This window comes from Lithobates pipiens, unplaced genomic scaffold, assembly GCF_037356315.1.
Source record: "Lithobates pipiens isolate NorthernLeopardFrog02 unplaced genomic scaffold, aLitPip1_a1.2 Scaffold_19, whole genome shotgun sequence".
In the NCBI taxonomy this organism is placed as follows: domain Eukaryota; kingdom Metazoa; phylum Chordata; class Amphibia; order Anura; family Ranidae; genus Lithobates; species Lithobates pipiens.
The window spans coordinates 378,337,184-378,362,881 of NW_027507764.1; positions in this window are offsets into that span (position 1 = coordinate 378,337,184).

The window sequence follows — 25,698 nt, forward strand, 5'->3', positions numbered from 1 at the left end:
TGCTCTTTTCCAAGTCCTATTTTGTTGACCAATCCAATTTGTAGCATATTTTTTTTTATATGTTTTGTTAATAATTTGTTTTGCAGATGCATGCTCATTCCAAGTAATGCATTTTACACCCCCCCTAAACAATTTTCATGCAACAGATTTCCCAGCTGCAGCTTAACTAGACTGATTGGCATGGCAAAACCAAAAAGGTGTGATTTGTCTAAAATCTACTTTCCTGGTGCCTCCATGGTAGCATATGCATGCGTATACTGCCATGGATATTCACCAAGAAAGGAAAATTACAGAGAGGTAAGTATTCAGTTTTCCATTTTAGCTCAGTGGCTCTCAGCCTCAATCTTCAAGTACCCCCAAAAGGACATGTTTTGGGAATTTATCTTAGCTAAATAGCTGTCCAAAATACCAAGCCATTGATTTAAAGCACCTGATTTAGAGCACTGAGCTAAAATCTAGCTCAAGACAATCCTATTCTAATTGTGGGCATTTGAGGGAAACCAAGTGAGTGTTAGAACCCCGCTTATCTTTTTTAGGTTGGGCTTTGTGTCCGTTTTCTGAAAATTGGCTTTGCTTCCTGTCACAGGAAGTGAGGGTAAAATCCTAAAAAAAAATTCTTTCCTTGGGGGCACACAGGTCAATCTAACTAGTGTCCCCATTCAGCAAATTGCACTCTAGCACTTTGTTGTGTACATCCCAAATTATTAGGTATTTTGGGGTTTATTAAAGGCAAATCCACTCTGCAATACCAATGTACTCCCTGCAAATCTGAGGGGAAGCAGTGGTAATTTTATCATCCAGTCAAGTAGAAGCAAATATGTTTTTTTATTTTCCATGCATGTTCCCCTTGGATCTCCAGCAACTGCACTTCCACGTGGATTTCCCTTTGGTAAATAAACCCCAAAGTCCAACATACCTAATAATTTGGGGTGTACACAGCAAAATGCTAGAGTGCAATTTACCTAATGGGGAAACTATTTAGATTGACCTGTGTGCCCCCAAGGAAAGACACTAATAGGGATTTACCTTCACTTCCTGTTTGGCTATGTGACAGGAAGTGACTAAATTTGAAGGAGAAACTGGCAAAATTTGGGAGGTTTCTTCACCCTATCAGGGGTGCAGCCATCCCCAAAAACTAACAAGATTTCCAATCCCTCTGCACTCTATCCCCAAACAAAAATAAGAAAGGATTTAATTTAGTTTAACTTTGCAAAGTTAAACTGTGATGCATGTCAATGGCTCATTTAGACCTTGTTAAATAGAAAACACCAGTTGTCTTTCACTATAAACATTTGTTAATCCAGTCCTGGAAATCTGCATCTGCTTTACTATTAATCAATTACTATTAATTTCCATGAAAATTGGGTTTCTGCATCTATATGCACCAAATGCATCTAGATGCGCAACCACTGTGTATGTGAGATGTACAACTGCTGTGTGCGTGGAGGTATGTACCCATGGTGCATATCTGGTTCTCAGAAGCGGTGGCCAGCACACAGGAATGACATCATGCCCCTCCAGGAAGTTGCTTGTACTGCTGCTAATTTCTTCTCAACCCAATGCCCCGCACACTGTTCTCTGAGAAAGAGACGATCCTTATTTGCAAATTAAGATAATTTATGATTTATTTTTACATGGGGTGGTGTTTGTGTGGGTCATGTGTGTATGTCTAAATGATTTGGCCTCAAAACACACACCTACTTCCTGTGTACAGATTCCTTTCCAGGCTAATGTATATTGCCTCCTGCTTCAGTATGTGTGTATATATAGATATATCTATCTATACATATATATATATATATCTATAGATGTAGGTTCTTGTGTCCACCAGCAGGAGAAGTTGGGTAGATGACACACTCCCAATTCTGGAGGCAAAATAATGGTCTAGCACAGGGGTCTTCACACTATGGCCCTCGAGTTGTTCAACTACAATTTCCATCATGCCTAGTCATGTCTGTGAATGAATGAGTTTTACAATACCTCATGGGATGTGTAGTTCCACAACAGCTGGGGAGCCATAGTTTGAAGATTCCTGATCACTCTAGCTAGTCTTGAAAAAGGTGTTTTTTCATGTGCCTTGTATAATGCCCAAGAAATATTGTTGGGAAAATACAAGTGGGTCATAGCACATCTACATTCCAAATTTGCCACTTAAGATGGTCATGTACTATGCAATCTGATTGGCCAATCTCTGTACAACTCAATATTTAGGCAAAATAGGTAATAGAAAGGCGCACATGAAAAATGTATTTAATTTATTTAAGATCTAACTGATTGCATTGTATGGTCATCTTAAAGATCAAGATCTGAAAATATAAATTAATTGGGTTTAGAAACACTTCTCTGTTCTTTGTAATGTATTTGAGTAAAAAAATAAAAAACACATTTCAAAGATATATTAGAAGTGATATGAATGAGATTAGCATAAAAAGGGTTAGTTAACTGAGTACACCAACTAATTGCCTAACAAGACACATCCAATGAGATTAAATTAACCAATTATATTGGGCGTGCGCTATTATCAATGAGAAAACTGCAGTTACCCTAGCGTCAGTTGCAGTTTACGTATGCGGATATTTATTATCATTATCTGCGCTTCAATGTACGCCAGTTTGCACATTCAATTAATGACAATTCCAGCGCACCAATTAATGTATGAACTTTGTGCAGTGCCTTCTTCTTAGTAAGTTCCCCCATTGTGCAGCCACTTGTTCCTATCATAAGCAACCACAAATGCAGCCACTTGTGCCCATCATGCGCAGCCAATTGTGCCCATCATATGCAGCTACTTGCGCCCATCATATGCAGCCACTTGTGCCCATCATATGCAACCACGTATGCGCCATCAAATGCAGTCACTTGTGCCCATCATATGCAGCCACTTGTGCCCATCAAATGCAGGCACATGTGCCCATAATATGCAGACACTTGTGCCCATCATATGCAGCCACTTTTGGCCATCATATGTAACCACTTGTACCCATAATATGCAACCATGTGTGCCCCATCAAATGCAGCCAATTGTGCCCATCATATGCAGCCACTTGTGTCCATCAAATGCTGCCACTTGTGCCCATTATATGAAGCCACTTGCGCCCCATAATATGTAGCCAATTGTGCCCACCAAATGCTGCCACTTGTGTCCATCAAATGCAGCCACTTGTGCCCATCAAATGCCACCACTTGTGCTCATGAAATGCCACCACTTGTGCCCATCATATGCAGCAGTTGTGCCCAACAAATGCTGCCACTGTGCCCACCCTCCCACTGTCTGCCTGGCACTTTCCCCATCTAAGTGGCGGGTAAGGCAATGGATGATGGCGGCGCACTGTGGACGGCTCCGGTGTCCACCATGCAGTCCTCCATGCATCTCTTCTAATTTTGCTAGGCGTCTTATAGGGGCACCTGTGCCTTCAGCTAATCAGGTGATGGGTATCAGACCCATGCTACCTGACTGACGGAGAGGCGGTTCAGTGTTATAAAAGCAAATATTAATTTGCTTTTCTAACATATCTGGGTGGACTGTGAGCGCAATGCTCTGTGCCACAAGTCCACCTTTTTTGAAGCCTATTAGAGCCTATGGCTCCAATCAAGTGCTTCAAAAAAACACCTCCACCATTAAAATTCAGGCACCTGGCATCCAGAAAGGGGCCAGACGCCTGAATAGGAGGTGGCAGCAGCAGCCATGGATAGAGTCATGCAATGCATGAATCTATCCATTATTCATGTTGGTGGTAGAGAGGAGAGAGGGGACGGCGCCCGTGCACCCTTAATGGACGCATCTCCACTGGTGAGTGTTAGTGTAAGTGTCAGTTCATATAAGTGTCAGTGTTGGTATCAGCTCGCGGCAGTGTAAAGCCTCATATACACAATCAGATATTCTGACGGGAATTGTATGATGACAGGCTGTTGGTGGAAACTCCGACCGTTTGTACGCTCCTTCGGACAATTGTTGTTGGATTTTCCACGGACAAATGTTGGATGGCAGACTTTTAAATTTTCCACAGACAATTGTCAGAGTCTGTTGTCAGATTTTCCGAGCATGTGTACACAAGCCCGTCAGACAACAGTCCAAAGTACAAACACACATGCTCAGAAGCAAGGATGAGCCAGAAGCAGTCGGTCTTGTAAACTAGCGTTTGTAATGGAGAATTAACATTTGTGACATGGCAAATTATGAAATGTCGAAATGCAGCGCACATTCTCTTCTTATTTAATGGGATAATAATGAAGCTGCTTTGCTGGTGATACTGATGGCATTATTGCAAATACATTTTCAAAGTTTTTTTGTTTCTAGTGATATCAAGAATAATTTTATTATACTTGTTTTTTTTTTTTTTTTGGTGCAATTTACCACAACACCATTATCCCATAGTTTTTTTAAGATCAAAGATACAACTATGTTGGTGTTCCTTGTTAATTTTACATTGTATTTTTTTTAAATGTATCTGCCTACTCCCAAACTGTCATTTGAAGTAAAACACATAGCCAAGTATTATTCTACACATTTTTTTTTATTGTGCATTAAAAAAAGAAAGCCAATATAATTAGACATGCTATCTTCCAATAGAACTTAACCAAAAAGTTCATTCTATGTATCCAAAAATATAGAAAATATACCAAATCAAGTCATTATTATTCAACCAAAAAATAAAATAAAAGCCTCATGCATGTGTCCTACTTCTTAATATAGAGGGTCAAAAATGCCAAGAGTTGGTGAAAGCAGGGGTCCGTCTTCTGGAGATAATCCGGAGTTCACGCAGCAAAGGCATATGGCATAATTGGTCACTGTTAATAAAGCAACCAATTTTTGGTCCAATAGATCCTCCTCCTCCTGTTCCTGGACTGGACTTGGGTCAATGCAGTAACTCCAAGGCCAATAATAAATAACATGTTATCTTCTCTGATTCTGCAACATGGCTGGTTGATGAACGGCCATTCAGAAGCAAACTGAAAAGTACAAAATGAAAAGCGCAAAATGAAAAGCATGAAATGAAAAGCATGAAATGAAAAGTGTTAATCAACACTCATCAAACTTCTACTAACAAGAAATTAGCAGAATTAGCCCAAAGGGTGGCGCTAAAGAGCTGAAAAACCACGTAGTATTTTACTACATTCGTGTTTGTTGGCTGAAAATTGCTTGCTGTTTGTATGCAAGACAAGTACCTGGCCAATGCCCTTCGGACGAAAGTCCAAGGTTTTGTCTGCGGAAAATCCGATCATGTGTACGAGGCTTTAGTGTCAGTTAATTCAGGGTAAGACTTCATTCACACCATGATGCAGAGACATTAGTATTTCTGCACATGCTTTTTGCAAGGGTACAAAAAAAACAATTATTCTCTATGTGCCCTGTTCACACCACAACACTGGTATCACGTGCAGATTTTTTCTGTACAGGGAAAAAAACTGATGCGTATGAAAACTGATGTCAACATGCATGAAAACTGATGGAAATTGATGTGAAACTTATGTTGGTTTTCCCATCAGCTTTCATGCATTTATACCAATATAATACTGCACTATTCAAATGTAATCAAATGATAATCGTACTAAATCCTAATATTACTGAATGTAGTTAAATATTGGTGGTGAGATATTCCATTCCTACGTAAAAAAATCTAGTAAACATTATAATGAAATATTCATATGGAAAATAGAGGAAACTGGATAGTGTATTTCCGTTTTAAAAGTTTTATTTAAAATGATAACCCTATATTAGGGTACTCACATTTAATAGGGGCTATGAGCGCACCACTCTGTAACAAGCCACTCAAATAAAAAGACCATGTATTGGTGTGTCCTCTCTCGCTCTGAGAACACTCCACTGTCTCACAAACCGTCATGTCCCCTCCCCAACATGTGTCGATACTGGGAAATAACGTATCTTCCTCAGGGGGAATTATACGGTATTGACACATGTTGGGGAGGGGACACAGTGGAGTCATCTCAGAGCGGGAGAGGACACACTAATACAGTGTCTTTATATTTGAGTGGCTTGTTACAGAGTGGTGCGCTCATAGCACCTATTAAATGTGAGTACCCAAATATAGGAAATATTGTCATTTTAAATAAAACTTTTAAAATGGTAACAGTTTCCTCTGTTTTCCATATGAATTTTGTTGCAAGCAACCTTCCAAGGAACTGAATGCTGACCATAAACCCAGAGGTGGTTTAAAAGCGTGATTTGACCGAGCTCTAAGGTGAGCGCATACACCCAAGGGGGAGCACAAGAGTGGACCCAAGCACTTTACTGTTTTATCATCTGTTTTATCATCTGCAATGAGTACCAGAAGAATGGAGTAGTTATGAATGGACTTTATGTTGCGATTTTGTGGACACAGATTAATGCATGAATTAGTTTGGCACAAGAGCACTTTAAACACAGTTCACTTTATTTCTATATTGATTATTGTATATTGATGCACTTTTATATAGATTTATGTAAATTACAGGTTGTCACTGCAAAAATCGCATTTATCTCAATTATTGCATAGGGTTGCATATTTCTCTGTTGCATATGAATGCAACATGTGTATATAGAGGTGTTTATGCTATACAGGTTGACATTGGGAGTATCAAATGTATATTAATGCACTTTTTTATAGATTTCTGTAAATTATAGGTTGTCACTGCAATGATCGCATTTATCGAAATTATCGCATAGGGTTGCATATTTCTCTGTTGCATGTGAATGCAACATGTGTATACAGAGGTGTGTATGCTACACAGGTTGACATTTTGACATTAGGAGTATCGCATAGGATTGTAATTTTTAATTGATTATGATCGCAATTTTAATCGCTTAAGATTTCATTATTATGTTCACTAGATTTTTTACACAGAAATGGAATATCTCACCACCAATATTCAACTGCGGTCAGTAATATTAGGATTTAGTATGATTATCATTTGATTACATTTGGATAGCACAGCATTATATTGGTATAAATTCTTATTTGGTACGAGCATATGAGACATGGTCAATGCTAGCAGCTGTCCTTTATACATCTCTAATTATCATTTGGATTTTCACATGGTAGCTCGCAAGAATTCGTTTTTTTAGCTTTCATGTATGTATGGTGTGAACGAGCCCTTAAGCTGCTTTAACGCCGAGGCTCTTTACAGGCGCTATAGCGCTAAAAATAAAGCCTGCATAGCACCTGTAAAGCGCCTCTCTTCTCACTCTAGTGTAAAAGCCCGGGTGCTTTCACACTGGAGCAGTGCACTGGCAGTACACCAAAAAAAGTCCTGCAAGCCACATCTTTCAGGCACTGTAGGAGCGGTGTATACACTTCTCCTAAAGCGCCCCTGCCCATTGTAATCAAACGACAACCCTGCCCAAGTGTCGGCAAAGCGCCACTGCAGCGGCGCTTTGCGGGCACATTTAACCCTTTTTCAGCTGTTGGCGTAGGTTAAAAGTGCCCTGCTAGCGGCCGACACCCCCAATGCCCCCGTCTGAAAGTAGCCTTAAGCACATGCCGACCAGCCACCGCAGTTGTACTGCGGCAGCATGGCTCGGCTGCACGAATCAGCGTTATGTTACGTCGGTAACATAAACGGCTACTAGGGGGTGCACATGCGCCCCAGCTCGCTCCCCAAGCAGATGCGAGTGCCAAGCAGTCTCAGTCGCCGCTGGGCTCCTGCAATCGCTCAGGGCACACGAAGAACCGGCAGCTGTATGTGTAAACACACAGTTTCCAGTTCTCTGAACAGGGAACTGTCAGATCGTCTGCCATACAGAGTATGGACAGCGATCTGTTAGTTTCCCTGCACAGTCCCATCCCCCTTTCAGTTAGAACACAAAATAGGATACACATTAACCCCTCCCCTGCCTCCTAGTTTTAACCCCTTCACTGCCAGTGACATTTTTACAGTAATCAATGCAATTTTAAGTGCACTGATCGCTGTATTAATATCAATGGTCCCAAAAATGTGTCAAAATTGTCCAATGTGTCCGCCATAATGTCTCAGTCATGATAAAAATCGCTGATCGCTGTCATTACTGGTGAAAAAAAACATATTAATAAAAATGACATAAATCTATCCCTTATTTTGCAGACGCTATAACTTTTGCGCAAACCAATCAATAAACGCTTATTGCTATTTTTTTTTACCAAAAATATGTAGAAGAATACGTATCAGCCAAAACTGAGAAAAAAATGTTTTTATATATTTTTGGGGGATATTTATCATAGCAAAAAGTTAAAAAATAATGTTTTTTTTCAAAATTGACAAAATTTTATTTATAGCGCAAAAACTAAAAAAGTGCAGAGGTGATCAAATACCACCAAAAGAAAGCTCTATTTGTGGGAAAAAAAGGACATAAATTCTGTTTGGGAGCCATGTCGCATGACCGCGAAATTATCATTTAAAGCGACGCAGTGCCCAATTGCAAAAAGTGGTCTGGTGTTTGGCCAGCCAAATGGTCCGGGGCTTAAGTGATTAATGTCAATTAAGCCTGTTTCAGACAGCCTTCAGCTTGTATAGGAAAAGTGTGAACAGTATATTTTTGCAAAGCATCTGCAGAGCTTTTTGCAAGCTATGTTGAAGTCTTTAAAGTACCATTCAGCTCCACTTTTTAGATGTTGAACAGAAATCCTAATGGGGATGTTGTTTGCCACTTTAAGCAAGCTGCTAACAGACTTCAGCAGGCTTTCAACAAGCTTCAAGAAGTGCTGAAGCTTGCTAACAGTTTGTTTAAAGTGGCCGACAGCACTCCTATTAGGATTTGTGTTTAGCATTTACAAACTGGAGATGAATGGTACTTCAAAAGCTTCAACAAAGCTTGCTGAAAGCTCAAAGCTTGCTGTTCCCACTGCTCATATACAAGCTGAAGCCTGTGTGAAGCAGGCCTTAGTGGCAGTGTATCAGGTAATGGCAGTGTTAGTGGCAGTGTCACTTAGTGGCAGCGTTGGTGTCAGTACAAGTTAACGTCTGTTTCACTTGGTGCTAGTGTTAGTGTCTGTTTCAGTTAGTGGCAATGATAGTCCAAGTTAGTGGCAGTGTTAGCGTCAGTGTGTTTTAGGTAAGAAAAAAATTATATTAACTGTTATTTACTGTTAGTGTTAGTGTTAGTTAAATGTTAGTGTCAGCTTGTTTAACCACTTGAGATCCGCGCTATAGTCAATTGACGGCTACAGCGCGGATCTCCTTTTCCGGGACTACGTCTATTGACGTAGTCCCGTGTACGAGCGGCCTGCGCGCCCCCTGAGGGGCGCGCGCGGCGCTCTCTGTGATCGGCGAGTCCATGAGACTCGCCTGATCACCGATCCGTGCAAGGGGTCGATCCCGACCCCTTATCACGTGATCAGCTGTCAGCCAATGACAGCTGATCATGTGATATAACGGAGCCGGCTATTATTCCTCCTCGCGCTGACAGCGCGAGGAGAAAAAAAAAAGCCGATCACCGGCTGCCGTGATCGGGACATCAGTCCCGATCACGGCCAGCCCTGCTAGCGACCACCTGCCCCCTGCCAGTGCCCAACTGCCCCCTGCAGTGCCCCACTTATTAAAAGTAAGTGCCCCCCGTCAGTGCCACCCAGCAGTGCCCATAGTGCCACCCAGCAGTGCCCACAGTGCCACCCAGCACTGCCCACAGTGCCACCCAGCAGTGCCACCCACAGTGCCACCCAGCAGTGCCCACAATCTGCCTCAAAGGTGCTGCACCCCAGTGCCGCCCATCAGTGCCCAGCAGTGCCGCCCATCAGTGCCCAGCAGTGCCGCCCATCAGTGCCCAGCAATGCCACCTATCAGAGCCACCTATCAGTGCCACCTATCAGTGCCCATCAGTCCCATCTATCAGTGGTACCTATCAGTGCCCATCCATGCCACCCATCCGTGCCACCCATCAGTGCCATCTTTTCTGTGCCCATCTTTGCCCATCAGTGCCGCCTTATCTGCGCCCATCGGTGCCGCCTTATCTGTGCCTATTAGTGCCGCCTTAACTATGCCTATCAGTGCCCACCAGTGCAGCCTATCAGTGCCCACCAGTGCAGCCTATCAGTGCCCACCAATGCAGCCCATCAGTGCCCACCAGTGCAGCCTATCAGTGCCGCCTAATCAGCGCACTTCAATGAAGGAGAAAAATGACCCGTTTGCAAAATTTTATAACAAACTATTAAAACATGATTTTTTTTTTTTGCATCTTTTTTGGTTTGTTTAGCAAAAAATAAAACTCCGAGCTGTAATTAAATACCACCAAAAGAAAGCTCTATTTGCGGGAAAAAAATGATAAAAATTTCATTTGGGTACAGTGTTGTATGCCCGCGCAATTGTCATTCAAAGTGCATCAGCGCTGAAAGCTGAAAATTGGTCTGGGACTGAGGGGGGTTTAAGTGCCCAGTAAGCAAGTGGTTAAACACTTGACCACTGGGCACTTAAACACCCTTAATAACCAGACCAATTTTCAGCTTTCGGTGCTCTCACATTTTGAATGATAATTACTCAGTCATGCAACACTGGACCTATATGAAATTTTTGTCCTTTTTTTCACACAAATGGAGCTTTCTTTTGGTGATATTTAATCACCGCTCGTTTTTTTATTTTTTGTGCTATAAAAGAAAAAAATACAGAAAATTCGGTAAAAAAATGAATTTTTCGTACAAATACCCCCCAAATGACCCCTTTTTGGAAAATTAGACATGCCAATGTATTTAGTAAGAGGCATGATGAGTTTTTTGAAGTTGTCATTTTTTCCCACAATTCTTTGCAAAATCAAGATTTTTTTTACTTTTTTTTTTTCACAAAATTGTCATATTATCAGTTTATTTCTCACACACAGTATATGCATACCACAAATTACACCCCAAAACACATTCTGCTATTACTCCCGAGTACTGCGATACCACATGTGTGAGACTTTTACACAGTGTGGCCACATACAGAGGCCCAAAATGCAGGGAGCGCCATCAGGCGTTCTGGAGCACCCAGGCCAATTCTGACATTTCTCTCCTACATGTAAAAATCATCATTTATTTGCTAGAAAATTACATAGAATCCCAAAACATTATATATGTTTTTTTAGCAAACACCCTGGAGAATACAATGGTGGTCATTGCAACTTTTTATCTCGCACGGTATTTGCGCAGCAATTTTTCGAATGCTTTTTTTTGGGGGAAAAAAACAGTTTTGTGCTTAAAAAAAAAAAAAAAACACAGTAAAGCAATTGCAATTTTTGCATAATGTGAAAGATGAAGTTACGCTGAGTAAATAGATACCTAACATGTCACTCTTCAAAATTGCACATGCTCGTGGAATGGCGCCAAACGTCGCAACGTCGCTTTGCAACGCAAACACTGCAGCTGCTGACTTAATAAGCCAACTTACCTGTCCAGGGCGCCCGTGATGTCGGCCGCCCGAGGCCGACCCGTCCCTCGGCTCTCGGGTCCTGGCGCCGCCATTCTTTCTAAGGGAAACAGGCAGTGGAGCCTTGCGGCTTCACTGCCCGTTTCCTACTGCGCATGCGTGAGTCGCGCAGGGCTTTGTGAATGGGACGCGCTGTGTTCTGGGACACACAGTTCCCAGAACACAGCGCGACCCATTATCCAGAAGACAACGCGACGAGGAGAGAAGAAAGAAGATCTCCGCGGAGGAGGAAGAGGCAGATTAGGATTATGTGCCTAGCAAAAGGCATTTCTGGTAAGTAAAAAAAAAAATTTTTTTTCATTTTTTTTTTTAGATTTTTTTCTAATTTTTAATGTATTTTTTTTTTCAGGGTGGCCCTCCACTTTAAGCCGTATTAAAAGATTCTCTCCCCACTGAATGTTTTTTTTTCTTTTTGTGGTACATCTGCCTGCTTTGAAAAGGGCAGTAAAAGATAGGAAAATTCAGCTACAGACTACAATGGTGTTTGCAAGCTTTCCACAAGACTCATCAAATGACCAGTGAACTTAAAGCGGGAGTAAACCCGCTGACATTTTTTTTTTTTTTTTAGACCTGCAAGGGAAAAGGCATAATGATCTAGTATGCATTGCATACTAGCTCATTATGAAATACTTACCTTAGAACGAGGCCCCGACATCTCACCCAATCCACACCGAGGGAACATGTCAGCTCCCTCGACGTGGATCGGGCGAGATGTCGGGGGCCTCGTTCTAAGGTATCTAAGGCGCTGTGACTGGCCGGAGCCGCGATATCGTCACTCCCGCGCATGCGCGTGGGAGATTTCTTTCCTGCAAGGTCCGGCATCTGCCAGACTTTCAGCCGAAAATCCCCTATGCGCATGCGCCGCTGCAGGCTCATTGCGAGGGGAATATCTCCTAATCCATACAGGTTTTTTAACCATGGGTGTGTTATATCCCCTCACTTTGGAGCCTGGGCCGCAGGGCAATATTACAACATAATAACAACCCCAAACACATCTCCAAGATGACCACTGCCTTGTTAAAGAAAATGAGGGTAAAGGTGATGGACTGGCCAAGCATGTCTCCAGACCTAAACCCTATTGAGCATCTGTGGGGCATCCTCAAATGGAATGAGGAGGAGCTCAAGGTCTCTAACATCCAACAGCTCTGTGATCCAACAGCTCTGGAGTGGAAGAGGACAACCTGTGAAGCTCCGGTGAACTCCATGCCAGATGGTTAAGGCAGTGCTGGAAAATAATGGCGGCCACACAAAATATGGACACTTTGGGTCCAATTCGGACATTTTCACTTAGGGGTGTACTCACTTTTGTTGCCAGCAGTTTAGACATTAATGGTTGTGTATTGAGTTATTTTGAGGGGACAGCAAATTGTTATACAAGCTGTACACTCACTACTTTATATTGTGTTATTTTGTATACTCACTTTTGTGAGTTAACCACCTCAATACAGTGCACTTACACCCCCTTCCTGACCAGACCAATTTTCAGCTTTCAGCGCTCTCACAGTTTGAATGACAGTCATGCAACACTGTATCCATATGAAACTTGCATAATTTTTTCCACACAAATAGAGCTTTCTTTTAGTGGTATTTAATCACTAGTGGGTTTTTTATTTTTTGTGCTATAAATAAAATAAAACGTACATTTTGTGAAAAAAATGCCTTTTTCTTTGTTTCTGTCATAATTTTTTGCTAATTAGTAATTTTTCTTCATATATTTTGGCCAAAATGTATACTGCTACATATCTTTGGTAAAAATAACCCACATTAATGTATATTATTTGGTCTTTGTGAAAGTTATAGAGTCTACAAACTATGGTGCCAATCGCTGCAAATTTATCACATCTGATCAGGTCTTCAGTACATCAGGTGTACCTCATTTCTCGAGACACTAACAAGTCAGGAAAGTACAAATAACCCCCAAATTACCCCTTTTTACAAAGTAGACATTCCAAGGTATTAAGTAAGTAGCATGGTGAGTTTTTTTTTTAAGTTGTCATTTTTTCCCACAATTCTTTGCAAAATGAAGATTTTTTTTATTATTATAATTTTTTTACAAAATTGTCATATTATCAGGTTATTTCTCACACACAGCATATGCATACAACAAATTACACCCTAAAATACATTCTACTACTCTTCCCGAGTATGGCGATACCACATGTGGGAGACTTTTACACAGCCTGGCCACATACAGAGCATCAACATTGATGTAGTACCTTCAGACGTTCTACGAGCAAAAATGACGCATCTCATTTCTCAACCACCTATTACACTTTTGAAGGCCCTGGAGTACCAGGACAATGTAATTTCACATAAAATGACCCCATTTTGGAAAGCAAACACCCCAACGTATAATCTGTGAGGCATAATGAGTCTTTTGAACAGTTAATTTTTTTCCAGAAGTTTTTGGAATATGTGGAAAAAAATTAAAACACATTTTTTTTTACACAAAGTTGTCAATTTATAAGATATTTCTAACACATAGCATGTATATAGCAAAAATTACACCCCAAAACACATTGTGCTACTCCTCCTGAGTATGGCGATACCACATGTGTAGGACTTTTACACAGCCTGGCCACAAAGAGAGGGCGAACATTGAAGTAGTACGTTCAGGCGTTCTAGGAGCATAAATGACACCTCATTTCATTCCTACCCATCACACTTTTGAAGGTCCTAAACCACCAGGACAGTGAAATTACCCACAAAATTACCCCATTTTGGAAAGCAAACACCCCAACGTATATTCTATGAGACATGGGCTGCAAATAGGTACTCGGGTACTCTGATGGGCTGGAGATAGGTACTCTGATGGCCTGGTGACAGGTACTCGGGTACTCTGATGGCTTGGTGACTGGTATTTGGGTACTCTGAAGGGCGGTGACAGGTACTCGGGTACTAAGATGAACTGTGACAGGTACTCAGGTACTCAGATGAACTGTGACAGGTACTCAGGTACTCAGATGAACTGTGATGGGTACTCAGATGGACTGGGACAGGTACTCAGGTACTCAGAGGAACTGTGATGGGTACTCAGATGAACTGTGACAGGTACTTGGGTACTCAGATGGACTGGGACAGGTACGCGGGTACTCAGATGGGCTGAGACAGGTACTCGGGTACTCTGATGGGCTGTGACAGGTACCCGGGTACTCAGATGAACCGTGACAGGTATTCGGGTACTTTGATGGGCTGTGACAGCTACTCGGGTACTCGGATTAACCGTGACAGGTACTCAGGTACTTTGATGGGCTGTGACAGGTACTCGGGTACTCTGATAGACGTGACAGATACTCAGGTACTCTGATGGACCGTGACAGATACTCGGGTACCATGATGGACCGTGACAGGTACTCGGGTACTCTGATGGACTGTGACAGGTACTCGGGTACTCTGATGGACAGTGACAGGTACTCGGGTACTCTGATGGACCGTGACAGGTACTCGAGTACTCTGATGGGCCGTGACAAGTACTCGGGTACTCTGATGGGCCGTGACAGGTACTCGGGTACTCTGATGGACTGTGACAGGTACTCGGGTCTTCTGATGGACCGTGACAGGTACTCGGGTACTCTGATGGACCGTGACAGGTACTCGGGTACTCTGATGGACCGTGACAGGTACTTGGGTACTCTGATGGACCATGACAGGTACTCGGGTACTCTGATGGGCCATGACAGGTACTCAGGTACTCTGATGTGCCGTGACAGGTACTTGGGTACTCTGATGGGTTGGAACAGATACTCAGGTACTCTGATGGACTGTGACAGGTACTCTGACTGTACACTGTAGGCGGTAACGAGATGTTACCGCAATCTCCTCCTCACGGGCGATCACGTGGTAAACAGCCATAACCAATGGATGTTCACCCCCTTCGGTGGCGAGCGGTGTCTCCGTGACACGCCGCCACCGAAGAAACAGGGATGCGCGCTCACCATCGCGCGCATTCCCTGTTTAAACGGGAGGCCATCATATGATGGCCTCCCGCCACAATAGGTGCGCCGCCTGGCCGTCATTTGACTGCCGGCGGTCAGCAAGTAGTTAATGTATATATATATATATATATATATATATATATATATATATATATATATATATGTATATATATATATATATATATATATATATATATATATATATGTATATATATATATATATATATATATATATATATATATATATATATAGTGTGATAGTGAGAGTCCCTGCCTCTTTAAAAATTGGTTTAAAAAGACACAGGGTTTGCACATGCAGGACTAAGGAGCATTTCTTTAAGGTCAATTCCTTAGAGAGAACTGCTATGACAGCTTTCTCTGGATTTTGAATTTTTGGATCGGGCTCTGTAGTTTGCATATTCTCCAGAGTCTTGGGCAGGATGCAATCTCCAACCCTGTGTCTGTATGTTGTGGTCAACCAGCAGGGTGTGTTCCCAGGTACAGAGGGTGGTGAGTCCAGGTGGACTGTAGAGAATACTGAAAGTCTCTGGTGGGTACAAGCTGAAGGTACTGGGAAACCCTGTCAACAGACCATGTGGGTCTGAACAGGAAGGTGCTGTCATCTATGTCTGAGAGAGAGCCTGAATAGCAAATTTTGGGAGACCAAAACAAGCATAGGTACTACTTACAATGGGCACTGACCCCCAAAGGAGCTGCTGATTTTATTTGGACTTATCGTTACCTTCTTCACCTCGTGTGTGTCTAGGGGTTTCCCGAGGTTGATGGCCCAAGAACTACAGAGACTGACACCAAATCCACTTAAGGGATTTTTATTTGCAAAAAGGGAGTAGACAAAACACAGTCTCTCAATGAGGGCTAGGGGGTTTTATGTAGAAAGTTCAGTTACTCTTGGAACTTAGAGTTCCTGACAACGTCATTATGTCGAAACGTATGTCGAGGCGCATCTCGGTCACGTTTACCCTTTGGAACTTCTGGTTTATCTAGTTCAGGCGGTGGAGCACATGCCGATCGCGGCAGCAGAATGCCCAGTTCACAGCACACCCTGTCTGACATGCCTACAGCCTTCAGTGTCAAGGCAAGGCACTTTTTAATGTAAGAGGCCATCTGGCTGTTTTATTTTTGTATGTCATAGAAATTTTTATTAAACAATATTACGCTATGGCTCTGCTCTTTTTACATTTTTTTCTGAGTTTTTTTGGATGGACCCAGCATTTCCTGACACATCAAAAGCAAAGATTTTCCATCAAGGGCGGCAGTTCCTTAATCTGCCAAAGCTGCATTTGACCTCTCTTTTTAATTAATGGTGAGTTGGTGAGTAGGCTACCTGCTATTATTCACCGGGTGATTCGCAAGTGGTGACGGTTTTATGAATCCATTCACTTCAGAGCAAATTGTTCTTCAATCACATGGACTTTTTTGAGATTTATTTGCTATTTCTTGTATAAAAAAGCAAAATTATGTTTATCATTGTATAAATAGTATGGTTTGTTAACTATAGCACTAGAGCACTTTACGTTCATTTTGGTATAGCACCCCCGTATTATATACCACTCACACTCTTGAACCTTAGTCAAATAGGAAGTCTCACACTTTAGGAATCCAGAGAATAGCCATTCACAACTGGATCCTCACCCTTATCGGATAGACCTTCTCTTACTAGGCCTAGCAGCCGATAGAATGCTCAGATAAAGCAAAGTCTCTGCCACAGACTTGTCTTAGAACAGTTGAATAACTGAAGGATGTAAACAAATTTAGAGAACCCTCATACGGCACCGGTATCTTTCAGCTGGTCCTGCGATACCGTACGAGTGTAGATTTGTTTGGGGTCTTTCAACTAAGCCTCCAGGCTCTTTCTGAGAAGCCAGCCTTCCGCATCACCTTCTCCCGAAGAGTCCTCCCCTGGTTGCTTCTTCAGTTGCTGGGCCTCTCCACTGATGAGACGTCACCAAACCACCTCTGAATCCTCCTTCCAGTTACTTTGCCTCAGGCTAGCCAGCCCCGAGACTCGGACTTGGATGGATCCGCACCCCAGGCCATGAGAGCCCTGGGGGCTGGTCAGGAGGACCAGGACCAAACAGACAGAAAGCACTTCTGGACCAAAACACCGAAGCATGTGATATCAGTACCTTAAGTACCCTCTCTCAGAATGCACTGCGTTCTCACACTTACCAGGGGTGACAGCACCACCAATAGCCAAGCCGGCGCTATATGGCCGGCGCTATATATATATATATATATATATATATATATATATATATATATAATATTAGTTATATATCTTTAATATAATTTAAAAAGGTCTGCGGTATTACATATGCTGCAGCTCATGAATTGGGAAAATGCATTTTGAACAGGCTTAATTTCTGGGCCTAATTTCTGCAGGCACCCCACCTCAATATTAAAAGAATATTTCCCATCATTAGTACAGGCAGAAGACGGGTCCATGTGATGACTAGGGGTCCATGTGGTCACTGAGCTTCATGACTGATATGACTATCCTGATAAACACATGCAGTAAGAAACTTATTGGTGATCTCCTTTCTGTCAATGTCCATTTCTTCAAAATCAAGAAAATTCTTGCTGTGATTCTCTCCCTGATCCTCCCTTTCCTTCTGTTGTCCTTATAATGCTTATGACTGGGGTGATAAAGCATAGGGTACACCTGGATCATGGTAATAAAGTCCTCTGAATATATTGGTAACCTGTATGCCATTTTGGATGTACTCTGCTCTCCACACACAGCACATGCACAGAGCCAGGAAGTTAATGTGGGGGACAGGACATAGGAAGGACGAATATGTTATAATATTTCGGACAATTATTTATTTATTTTTTTAAAAGGCACAGTGCATTTGTAGTGCATTTTCAGCGCATTAACTGCATTTGCGGTGCAGAAAAATGCAGTGCGCTCTACTTTTTACTGTGCTGAAATGTACTGCAATGATGTGAACTATGCCCGTAGGATTACCTTGATTTTGGACTGTTTATGCAGTTGGAGTGCAGTTCAGAATTCATCCAATTGCAGCCAACTGCATCCAACTGCGTTCAGAATGAACGGGCCCTAATTATCAATACAGAACCTGACTGGTTAGAAAAGCATTTACCATGGTAATGCACCCAGCCTCATCAGTGGTAATGCAATGTGCAAGAAAGCAATGGTAAGGGTAAGCATAATTCACACAGAGACAAGCAAGTTAGCAGATGCCAATGCTGGTGGGAAACAGTTGGGTAAGTCAAAAGTAGAAGTAGCTACACGCAGGAAGCAGATAAATGTAAAAGGCAGGTTGAATCAGAATGACAATTACAGAAGATTACTAGACGAATGAGGATCAGAGGACTTATTTCGTACAGTCAGTGTCATAGTGGACTGAATGGAAATTATAAAAAAGTGAAGGAAAATCTCCACAATGGTACACAGATGGTCAGAAAAAAAAAACAAGCAGAGGTTATAACTGTCTCTATATACTGTATATCTGTGGTCTCGGTCTCATGCACAGTGTTATGCCGTGTACACACGGTCGGATTTTACGATGGAAAATGTTCGATGGGAGCTTTTTGTCCAAATTTCCAACCCTGTGTAGGCTCCATCTGACATTTTCCATCAACATTTCCGTCACACAAAATTTGAAATCTGGATCTCAAATTTTCCGACAACAAAATCTGTTCTTGTAAATTCAGATTGTGTGTACACAATTCTGACGCATAAAGTTCCATGCATGCTCAAAATCAGGTACGAGATGCAAGCACTTGGTCTGTTTAAACTACCGTTCATAATGTTTGTTGTCACGCTGCAAATTATTTTTTTTTAATCTTTTAATGCAGTGCATTCTCTTCTTCTTTAGAATGCTAGAATAATGAAGTTGTTTTGCTGCTCATATTCAAACAGAATTCTCACAGACTGATTTCATGAATATTTTTTTTTTCTCAGATCTCCATAATTATGTTTTGAATTTTTGATTATAGTGTTGTTTGTTTTGTTTTTTGTTTTTATCCAAGTCTCCTATTTTATTTTATTTTTTTATAGTGATCGCCATAATTTTTTATTTTGTTTTGTGTCAAGTTACCACAACACCATTATTATCTTTTATTTTTTAACCTCAAGGAGGTTGGTTGGTGTTGGTGTCCCTTTTTAATTTCACATTGTCTTTTTGAAATGTACCTGCCTACTCCCAAACAAACTGTCCCTTTAGAACTAAAACACATAGCCAAGTATTTGTCCAAAATAAATAGACATTTATTATGAGTCATAACAAAATAAAGAGGAAGGCAACGCTGGAGAAACTGGTGAAATTGGTGAAGCCTTTGTACCCCAGTGCACACATCAACTATTTTACAGCCAAAATTGATAGCCTGAGGATTCCATATAATAGTGAGAACAATCCAGTTCCAGAATACAAGAGATCAGGAACAGCAGCAGATGACATATATGTCCCGGGGCTGTGGTCATACAACAGCCTGTGTCTTTTGTCAGACCAGACTGAACCCAGGCCATCACCTTCTTGTCTTACTTCCACTCTTTCTTACACACTTGCTTCCAAGCTGTGTTTTTGGAGTTGTGGCAGGAGGTGGAGGAGGAGTTGTATACATCATTTCCTCACAGATGAGGCATTGGCCCTCCTCCATTTGCTGCATGTTGTTGGTAGTCATGCAGCCAAAGGCCTCTTGAGGAGTGGGGGGTGAATCTGAGGGCTGCCTTAGCATCCCCAATCAGCCCAAGTGCTGCCTCCTACACATTGCTACCCATTCTGTGCCTTTTGGTTTGAAGGCAGAGGGAGGGATCTGGGATTCTGTCAGGCTACTGGGTACGGCCACCTAATGGCTGCCACTTACCCCACCACATCCTGGCTGCCACTTACCCCCACCACCTCCTGGGCTGCCACATTCCACAGCCTCCTCCTGGCTGCCACATTCCACAGCCTCCTCCTGGCTGCCACATTCCACACCCTCCTCCTGGCTGAGACTTTCCTGTGTATGAAAAAGGGACATAGTTTTAGTATTTTGTTCATCAATCACACACAATTTTCAGCTCAGGACTGTTGCAAATTGAATGTTAACAAATAGTAAAGACTATCATTCTGTTTGGATGAAGGCAAAGGGCAGAATTGGTCGTATTGCAGGCAGAGGTGTGGAGGAATTGAAAATGGAGGGGAAGGAGAATGTCAAGGTGAAAGAGGAAAAAGTGGAGGTGGAGGAGAAGGAGGAGTAGAAGTAGAAGGAGGAGACTTTTAAGGGCGATCATCAATGTTTGCTACCTAATAGCTCTATATGTGTTACTGCTACCTCTCTTTTGACTCATCTTATGCCGCGTACACACGACCGGACTTTTCGAGGGACTAGGTCCGACAGACTTTCGACGGAGTTCTGACGGAGTTCTGACAGAGTTCTGACGGACTTTCCGAATGAACGGACTTGGCCACACACAATCACACCAAAGTCCGACGGATTTGAACGTGATGACGTACGACCGGACTAGAATAAGGAAGTTCATAGCCAGTAGCCAATAGCTGCCCTAGCGTCAGTTTTTGTCCGTCGGACTAGCATACACACGAGCCAATTTCTCGGTAGGAACTGGGTCCGGCGGAGTTCTGGCGGAAAAATTTGAAACATGTTCCATTTCTAAAGTCTGTCAGACTTTTGCAAATCAAAAGTCCGCTGCAGCCCACACACGATCGAATAGTCTGCCCGAATTGTTCCGTCGGACCTTTGATGTTGAAAAGTCCGGTCGTGTGTACGTGGCATTAGCCGTATAATTTTCTCTGTCAGGAAGAGCCAGGGAGTTTGAACTCACGGTGAAGTCTGTGTGTTTGGTAGCAACGTGCCTGAGGTCTAAATTCTATGGAGTGCCTGGTCTTTACCAGTTTACCCCACAAGAGGTAATGGACTTAATTGCAGGAGCTCCCCGGTTGTAGCCCTCAAGCACACTTGTGTAGGCTACAGATAACAAGATGGTGAGAAGCACTGGGTTATGAAAAGTATAAGAATTTTGCACACAGAGTGGCTATAGTACAAGTGTATCTAGAAGAACTAACAATTTGGAATTACAGGACAGCTGGAGTGCAGACGTTCCTTGAATCACAAGGGTGCAGGAGTTGCAGGAGGACAGAGGTTGAATAGTCCCTAGAAGCACATGGGGTGCTGAACTCACTGGAGCAGACTGGAGGAACATTGAAACGCACAGGGGTGTTTGACAATGCTAGAAACCAGCATACCAAAGAATATAAGTGTACAGAGGATGCAGGTATGCTGGATGCAACTGGAATGTGCAAGCTATGCACTGAAGTGGGAATGTAGGATGCAGTTGAAGTGCAGGACACTGGGGACATATAAACAGGGTACAAGCTGCAATGCACTGAGGTCAGAGATGCAGGATATAGTTTGGAGAGCTCTGGGGACACAACTGCAGGATGCAGACAGAAGAGCAATGAAGGTACATGGACAGTGGAGTCACAGCTGGCTTCTGAGTGCCTGGGAGGAGAATAAAGATGCTAGCAAAGCAGGGAAATTGCAGATTAACCTGGCCTCTGCCCATTGCATCTCATCCATTGCATCAATAACAAAAACAGAAAAAAAAAATGAAACGGATATATGAAAACATAAATATGGATACAAATTAAAAAAAGTAAAGGCGAAAAAAAAATAGTGGCTAGGAATCTGACATACTGATGCAACCCATGCCAGGGAATTTCTTTCCTAAAATCAGGGAGGCAACCCAGCCTAAACTACAAAACTGCCTGACAAAATGCCTTTTGTTTGAAATAAGTCAGATTGATGTGCTACTATTGTATTTAAGCCAAGCTAAATGTAAATGCTAAAAATTATATATATAAAAAAAAAAAAACTAAGACTCAATTACACATCTAAAATATTCTATGAGAGAATACAGTGCTGCTGATGCTGTTTCATGAAAATTGTACCATTCAGTAACACCACATTCAGCTTAAGGACGTCTCCCAGGAATGTCATTTTAAAGAGTGGTGGTTTTCCATGTCACCCTTGAAGTTGCATTAAAAGGGCCATCTGCTCACTGTACAGTATTTAACCTTTTTAAATGTCCCCCATGGCAGTGCTCAGCTCCCCATGCCTTGAAAATGGCCAGCATTTAGTATCAATATTGGCCTCCATAGATTTTAATGGGGTTCACTGATAAGTTCAGGTTACACGGATTTCAAGCAGGATTTAGTTAATGCCCCACTTATCCTTATATATATATATATTTTTTTTTTCTTTTGTATTATATAAGATTTTATTATAATAAAGATTTTAAATAATTATATGTTCTTTGTTTATCCACACTTAGTACAAATATATTTTTTTTTATTTTACATTTAAGTTCTAATTAGTGCCTATTTTTAGTCACCTAACTGGATTAAAGCATTGGGAACAAAACCAACACAACAGTGTCTTGGTGTCTTTTGTGTCATTCAGGTTTTGCAGGATTGATAACCGTGGAATTTTCAGTTAGGTTGTTTAACTGAGCCATGTACCTATTAAACAAAAAATACACATGTGTCTGAATTAAGGATTGAGATGTTTATTGTGTTGAAAATGAATAACTTGGCAGTATGAATAATTCTTTATATATCTATACTTTGGCTGAAGGAAAGAAGGCAGGCAGAGAACCCTTTTCCTTGATTAATATTGATATGAAAATGTTCTACCTAAAGGATAATAAAATCTGTTTTGTTGGAAAGCATGATCTATGAATACAACCATTCATGGGCATTCCAAATAATTACTTTTTAATGAATATCTAATTTCGTAAATGTTGATTTTCTTCACTTGAATAATTCCTTCATAAACCATTATGAACGGCTATATCAATTTATTTTACACATGGTTGTAACTTATTGGCAAATAATATGACATGACGTGATGAGAGGAGCCATATAAAGTATAAAATATGCTGCTAAATTGCCCGTGGCATTGGGAACATCTAGATAGTTGTCTCTTCAAATCTGGTTGTTAAAATACCACACATTGATAATAATTAATACTTTAGAATCACGTTTAATGATTTGTTTTAGGCAGTTTAAGGCAAATAGCTTCAAAAGTATTGGAGACAGCTGACTTTTTAAATATGCTAAAGGTGATCAAAGATGGGTTCATTTCCTTAGTATGTTTTCAAACATTAAAGTGACACTAAAGGTTTTTTTTTTTTTTTTTTAAATAACAAACATATCATACTTACCTCCACTGTGCACAGAGTGCACAGTTTTGCCACAGAGTGGCTCTGAACCTGTTCTTCTGGGGTCCCTCGACAGCTCTCGCGGCTCCTCCCCATATCAGATAACCCCCTGGGAGAAGCGCTCTCCCAGGGGGGTTACCTTGCAGGCGTGCACCCGTGTCGAGCATTCGGGGTCCATAGAGGCCGAATGCAGGACTCGGTCCCGCCCCCCGGCACACACATCATTGGATTTGATTGACAGCAGCGGGAGCCAATAGCTGCGCTGCTATCAATAAATCCAATCAACAGCCGAGAACCCCGGGCAGAGAGACAGCGCATCCCCATGGGTCAAGTTCGAGGGGTCAGGTAAGTAAAAAGGGGGGGCTGGGGGACCAGTTACTCATAGTCACTAAGGTGAAAAAACATGAACCTTTACAACCCCTTTAAGAACAATTGTGTTGGCTAATGCTACAGAATTTCAGATTTTCACTTCTTATAACAATTTTTATTTATAATTTGCGCATTTTTCAATTAATCGTTTTTTTTTTAAATGATCACTTTTATTGCTGTCACAAGAAATGTAAACATCCCTTGTGACAGTAATAGGTGGTGACAGGTACTCTTTATGGAGGGATTGGGGGTCTAAAAGACCGCCGATCCCTCCTTAGCACTTCAAAAGTATTCAGATCTCCATTTTCAGCGATTCTGAACACTGTATATTTTTTTCAAACTGGCGCCATTGGCAGCCGAGTAAACGGGAAGTGATGTCATGATGTTGCTTCCGGGCTTACGATCAGGAGACTGGAATGAAGCCGCTTGCGGCTTCATTCCAGTCTGTCCCTAGGCGCCGGAGGCATCGGACTGTTGACCGGGGCTCTCGATGGAACGGGGAGCCCCGGTAAGAGCAACGGGAAGCGGCGGGGGGGATGTTCCCTCCCGCACCTCCGGCATCAGTTGTTATAGCTGGAAAGCCAATCGATGGCTCTAAAAAATGGTACCAGGATGATGCCTGCAGCTGCAGGCATCATCCCGCTATAACCCCCGAAAGCCGAGTACGCACATCTGCGTACGCTCAGCGGCAAGGGGTTAATAGATTGTAGTGTCTAATTTTTCAGACTTTGGATAGAATTAACAGTGTTGCACCACAGAGAGCAAGCCTCATGTGAAGAAGAGAAATTATAATACGCTCAGGCCAAGATTAACAATTTTTTTAAGATAAAGTTTGGTGTCTCGTAGACTTTGGATAGACATAACAGGTGCAGAAAAATTGATCTTTGGGTGTTGTTGGTGCCTTCACCCTGTGACCTTCTAGAGGTAGTCTTGATGAAAGCATGAATTGGCCTTGCTGTAATTTTGTTCAATTTGATGCCCCTGTCACACAGTTGTGGAAAAATTGGTCTTTGGGTGTTGTTGGTACCTTCACACCATAACCTTCTAGAGGTAGTCTTGATGAAAGCAAGAATTAGCTTTGCTCACTCTCTATTCTCACACACTATACTAACACTAAACTAACACCCTACACTCCGACCAAATGGTATTTAAAGCTGTGTTAAATACTGAACTACACGAACACGCTACACTGACACACTATGTTCACACGCTATACTAACAATAAATTAACACTCTGCACTCAAGAATCACAATAAGTGAACACACTAACTGCTAGTAGCAAAATAAGCCATGTTCTATCTATCTCCACTCCAACACACTACAAGAGCTGGCTATGGGAAATTAGCTTTTATAATGTGGGGTGGGACTATGATCCATGATTGGAGAAAAGTAATAATCACTTTGTCCAATCAGGGTTTGACAGTGCTATTTGGCAAAGCCTTGAAACTAACCAGTGGTCAGGTGCAAGGCTTCATTCAATTAGGGCCCTAGAATGTGCTGTGAAGCGCACAGTGCATTGTGTTGTGCTCGACAAGCGAACATCCCGCAAAGATACCCACAAATTTGAATGTTCGTCAAACTTATCCTCGGCCTGAACTGTTTGCCCATCTTTAGTTATCACACTTTGATATTGATGTGACATATTATCTCTATAAGGATATATTTACTGTAACTCTAGGAACTGCAGTTTGTTTTTTATAGAGAATGAGTTTAGCCATAATCGTCCATGCCATCTACAAGCACCTGGCTTCCAGCTCACATATTAGCTGTAAGTGCACAGCTTTTTCTTACAGATGAAACATATGCATTTTAATTATAGATAGA